Source organism: Perca fluviatilis, chromosome 12, assembly GCF_010015445.1.
Source record: "Perca fluviatilis chromosome 12, GENO_Pfluv_1.0, whole genome shotgun sequence".
Taxonomy (NCBI): Eukaryota; Metazoa; Chordata; class Actinopteri; order Perciformes; family Percidae; genus Perca; species Perca fluviatilis.
Window position 1 is genome coordinate 33,792,581 of NC_053123.1, and position 6,194 is coordinate 33,798,774.

Sequence of the window (6,194 nt, forward strand, 5' to 3'; positions counted from 1 at the left end):
AAAAACACTCTCCTACCCCCCACCCTCTGCGGTCTCGAGGAAAAAAACATAAACAAACAAACAGAAATCACACCTTTGCCCAATCACTCTCCTCCAATTCTCGTGGTGCTGAGGTCACCAAGTTTGATATTTGTGCTGCTGCGCTTTCCCACTGAAGCACAAAATATAATCAATGCTAAGTCTTTACTACTTTTGTATACGGTGAGTGTGCACTTCCGCGACAGCAACACAATGGAGCTCATGGTTTTGGTGTTGTCACTAGGTGAGGCCACAACCTTAAAGTATTTATTCTGTAGACGATTTATATCTCTTTTACTTAAATGTGACTCTTGTATAAGTGCCACATCTATGTTTTTCCTTCTTAAATAGTCCAGGAATTCAGCTCGTTTGATCAGCCCATTTAGCCCCCTGATGTTAACTGAAAGGATTGAAAGCTGGTAAAAACATAAAAAAATAAAATAAATCCCCTAAACCTTCTGAGACCGCAGACCCCCTCCCCTATCTGTAAGATATGTGACCATATCAACGTAGCTCGATCAAAACTCCAGCTCAATCATTTATTTCTAACAGTTCAGAGTTATGAAAGATGGCATGGCTAAAGCATAAGGGGCAGAGCAAACCATCACAATTAGAAAGGAACTATCTGCTGAGTTAACAGGCGTGGAATCACCCTTCTGTCTATTTAAAGCAAGGTGTTCTGCAGAGTCCTTCTCAACCAGATGGAGACAGCAATTGACACCAGGATTAGACAGGAGCAAGCAGGCTTCAGGGAGGTGTGGTATATGTAGTATCGATGGTGTAATGCTGTGTGGAGAAGAATCCGCTGACGTTCTTGATTATAAAGTTTTATTTACATCAAAGAATTCAGCATCAATTTACAAGCTCTGAAGAGCCCGGAGAGCGACAGTTTTCCCAATTCTCCAATGGTCACTCTGAGGTTCTGCTGATAACACATGGTATATCTATACTTGTAACTTAGGTTGGGATCAATAATTGACCAATGGCTACAAGCCAACTGGCCTTCTTTTCAACAAAGACATCTCTATCTCGGGGGCCCCACTGATAACACTTTCCAGATGTTTCCAGAGAGGTGTCCTCTGAAAGTAGGGTAAGGTTCATCTGAGTTCTCCTGTCGAATCTTAGGTACCAGTCATAATATCTTCAGATAAAGCTTAAATACAAGTTATATAGAATGGTCAGATAAAATAGGATGATAATATACTTCAGAGGTAAGAGGATGTATAGACCAGAACATATACATCATAGAGCAGTGCTTGGAAAGGAATGCACCCCTCTACATCAACTTCGTGGACTTCAGGAGGGCCTTCGACAGTGTCCACTGAAGAACCCTCTGGAAGATACTGCACTCATATGGAATACAATCAAAGATCATTTAAATCATAAAAACATTCTATGAACATTTTGAGGGTAGTGTCATCATGGGAAATGACCTCTCTGAGTGGTTGTCCGTGCAGTCCAGAATGAGACAGGGGTGCATCATCTCCCCTATCCTCTTCCTGGTCGCCATAGACTGGATCACAACCAACACCACGGCAGGCAGACCCAGAGGCATCCAGTGGACTCTGTTCTCCCAGCTGGAAGATCTTGACTTCGCTGACAATCTTAAAAATAATAAGCTTAACAACTTTGCCAGATTATTTGGGCTCAGTATCAACACCTCCAAAACACAAGTGATGTGTGTCAATGCCATCCCCACAGCACCCATCCTTGTTGATGAGGAACCACTTGAGTTTGTGGAAGATTTCACCTATCTGGGCAGTCTCATCAGTAAGGACAGCAGGGCATTTAAAGACATTAAAGCAAGGCTGGGAAAGGGTCAAGGTGCCTTCTCCCAACTCCGTCCCATCTGGAGATCAAAACAATACAGCCTTAAAACGAAGATGCTCCTATATAACTGCAATGTAAATCTGTTCTGCTGTACAGTTCAGAGAGCTGGCGAGTTGTTAAAACAGACATGAGGAGAATGGAAGTGTTCCATAATGGATGCATTTGATGAACATGCCAGAGCTTTTGGTCTAAAAAGATCTCCAACAATAAACTGTACAAGAAAACGGGAAGCTGGAGCATCACCAAGGAGATTAGGCACAGACGCCTGAGATGGCCAGGACATGTGTTGAAGATGGAGCAGGACCGCATCACGAAAGTCACCTTAAGATGGACACAACCTTGCAAAAGAAAACCTGGGTTACCCAAAACCACCTGGCCCAGAGCTGTGACACAAGAGCTGGAACAGATGAACCTGTCATGGGGAGAGGCCCAACATGCTGCCAGGGACCAAATGCAATGGAGAGTGCTCATTGAAGCCTTATGTCTCATAGGGGATGAAGAGGATTAAGTCAGTAAGTAAGTAAGTAAGTAAGTAAGGGTAGCACTTTATAATAACTATCCATAATTCATCAATTATTAAGCATTAGTTAACTATTAGTTAATGGTTTGTTCATTGGTACTTATTAATTGTTCATACATAGTTCATCATGAGTAAAGTATTTGTTCACACAGTTATAAATGTTTTTTTCATAGTAAACAAGCCTATTAGTTAATGGTTTGTTCATCATTATTAATTAATTGTTCTTACATAACTCATCATAAGTAAAGCATTTGTTCACATAGTCATAAATGGTTTGTTCATAGTAAATAAGCCAATCTTGAAAAATATGTTTGTAAGTACATGATTTATACTTAGCAAATAATGAAACAACCATTTGTAAATGAAATAATTTTCCCATTATAAACCAGTTACTATCTATTGCTAAATGCTTTGTTCGTCATTTGTAAAGCACTGCTCCTATGTTAATTCTCATGAATAAAGCATTTGTATACACACTCATAAATGGTTTGTTCATAGTAAATAAGGCTCTCGAAAATTATGTTTATAAATAGAACTTTGACACTTTCTAAATATTGCAAAAACCATTAGTAAATTAAATATTTTCCCTTTATAAACTATCTACAAACTAGTAGTAATTTATTTGTTTATCATTTCTAAAGCATAGTTCCTACATTCATTCTAATCAGTAAAGCATTTGTAAATGCAGTTAGTAAATGGTTGGTCCATAGTAAGTAAGCCCATGTAAAATGTTTATCAGTATATTTTTTAATTACCAATAACGTAATCCATGATTAACTCATGAGTTACTACTGTTTAGTTAAGTATACTGTGTGAGCCCATCTAAAGTGAGTACTTTCTATGCTTTACAAAGCATTTATAAATGAGTTCCAAAGGCTAACAGAACCTGGACACACACATGTATTGTTCTATTTGGACATGCCTTCAGAAATATGCCTATGGATAGTGTAATGGGAAAATTACATTTAAGCACAATTCCTTATGTTTTTATGTTTATTTCGGACTTTACTGCTCTCACAAATGCTGAAAGAGTTTATCTCATTTCCCACATGCAGTTCTAACTTTGTGAGACATCCAGTCTGGAACATAATGTGAGCACTGTTAGCCTGAACCGATAAAGGTACGAGGTCACCCTAAAACTATCTCTATGTTTTCCCATGCCAGTTAAGATGTAACTGGGGGGTGAAAGTCGTACAGGGAGGAGGAGGTGAGATGTCTCCAAGATGTCTCTTGTATTCCTCTGATTGTCTTCATGTTTATCAGATTGCCTGTCAAAATTGTAGCGTCATAATTATCGAAGTGCGTGTGTGCTGTCACTCTGAAGATGCATATAAACCTGGTGTTCCTGTTCACTCATTTGAGAAACTGACTCCACACTGGGCTGCGGCCTTTTGTGAAATCATGTTGCTCCTATATTTGCAAATATATCTTTTTTAATAAAATACAAAAACCCAACTTGGTGTTTAGTCTCAGTCTGTCTTATTTGTTTCAATTTACTAAACTCTGAAACTCTTCCCCCTGCTGCAAAGGAAACTTCCACGACAATAGTTAGTGTTAATACATCTTTAACAAGCACTTACCAACACATCAATCCATGATTAACTCATGAGTTACTACTGATTAGTTGACTACATGATGTGAGCCCATCTAAAGTGAGGACTTGCTATGCTTTACAAAGCATTTATAAATGAGTTGCAAAGGCTAGCAGATACAACAGAAACAAGTAAAAAAAGTATTTGTAACCCTTATTACGATGTAGTAAGAATGTACATTTATGAAATAGCTCGTAGTAGTGTTATGTAGTGGATATCAGTGTGAATTTGGACCAGAACCAGAAGAAAACTAGATTGTTAAGAGCCAGAGAATTAAACATCAATAAAGAGACTAGGAAACCAGGATAAAGTTGTATGTGTATTAAGTGTATTAATATACACAGAAACATGGCATACACATGTGAAATGCCATGTGAAACACATGTATGAAAAATAACAGTTTTGCGCTCATAAAAGAAACCCTTTTCAGTTCTATGAGCTCAATTGTTCTTTGATGACAAGAGTTCAGAAATGTTCAACGTTGGGGCCCATACGAGTTTGGTTTCTGTTTGTCCTACCACCATGAAGAAGGAATCCAGGGCAATCCGTATAAGATCTGAGTCTTGAGCCTGTAGCTGCCACCCAGCCCACTGAACTAGGAATCTCTAACCCCTGGAAGACTCTGGGATCTGAAGAATCAATGTGATCCAATATCCGTCTCTGGACCGGACCTCCCGTGCGTAGTGCAAATCTCCACCTCCTCCATCTGTAGATAAGGCCAAATCAGTTCTCTCAATTACTATTCAGAAACAAAATTAATTGCTTAGGCTACAATGAAAATAAAATGAGGTGATATTTCAGTTAACCCATATTGAAATATCTAAATCTCTATTCAGTTGTACAACCGTTCTTAAATTTCTTCTCTTAAGTATCAAAAGTATATAAATCCCTTTCAGGTATCAAAAGTACATTTATATTATTTTTTAACCTTTATACAAAAAATACATTTCTAATTCAAGTTTTATGGAACCTACCTTAGTAACATTAACACCATTCTTAATATAATTGCATAAATTGCATGTAAACATCTCTCAAATTGTATTATTTTCCCATAACTTAAGCTACAGTGTTGTAATTTAGAGAAATTAAGACATGCGTGCTTATTTATCCCTCCCTGCACAGGTAAAAGTAGAAAGAATGCACAAAAAATTAGCCTCTTTGAGTTACTTCTCCATAAACTCCAGTTAAACAATTAAACTCAGAACTTGTACTAATATTCATTCAACAAAATACCCACAGCTAGCAATAGTGTTGAAAAGCAACATTACTTTCCATAACCAATAAATAGAATCATTAGCCTTTTCACAGAAAATACAGTACTCCGCTAGCCTTTTGTGGCTAATTTAGAGCTTAGATTGGGCCCAAAAAATCAAGCCCGACCCAGTCCGAGCCCGTGCACGTTGTGTCCGAGCCCGGCCCGACACATTAACTGGAATTATGAGCCTGAGCCCGATTTCAACCCGACACTTTTTTAATCCGTGGGCCGTCATAACTTACGTTCTCAACTACAATTCAGATTTGTTTGAACTGCAGATATCTGTTTAAAATTATCTTAATGAATAATGCAACAAGAGCGAAGCATGTAAACTGCGCTGTTAGTTTATTCAGAATGGAACGGATCACAAATGGATCTGAATGAAGAAACGTAAAAAAACTCAACGTAGGCTATTTCTCTGGGAGGGCTTGCCCGCTTGCCTCGCCCTCAGGGGGAGCCTACGCTTGGAGAAGTAACAAAAGAGGACGTTGAAGGCTGACTATCATCTTTTCTGCAATGGCGAGCCTGCTTCATATGTCTGTTCATTGTCCAAGTCCCTGTTTTATTTGCTGTCATAGGCGAACAACGGCCGCACTTAATGCACTCAACAAAGCCGACACATATGTTGTCACTTCCCACGACTTGTTTAAAATGGTTCCTTACCTCCGACACTCCAAACTTGCTCAAAGGTAATTCTCCCGTTTTTCTTTTTTTCTTTACATCCTCAAGCTCCATGTTGCACTTAAGCTCCACAATACAGCCCGCAGCCCCGCTGTGATGCGTGTGAGAGGAGGAGACTCAGCGCATGACACATGTTGCATTTTGTAACTGTAGTCCAACTTGTGTAACTTTTTGGACACATTTGTTACTTTGGCCTAAATATAGCCTATATAGATACAAGTTCTGATTATGGCATAGCTTTCCCCAACCCAATTAGGCTAAAGTAATGATTAATAAAAACACAAATGCTTGATCAAGG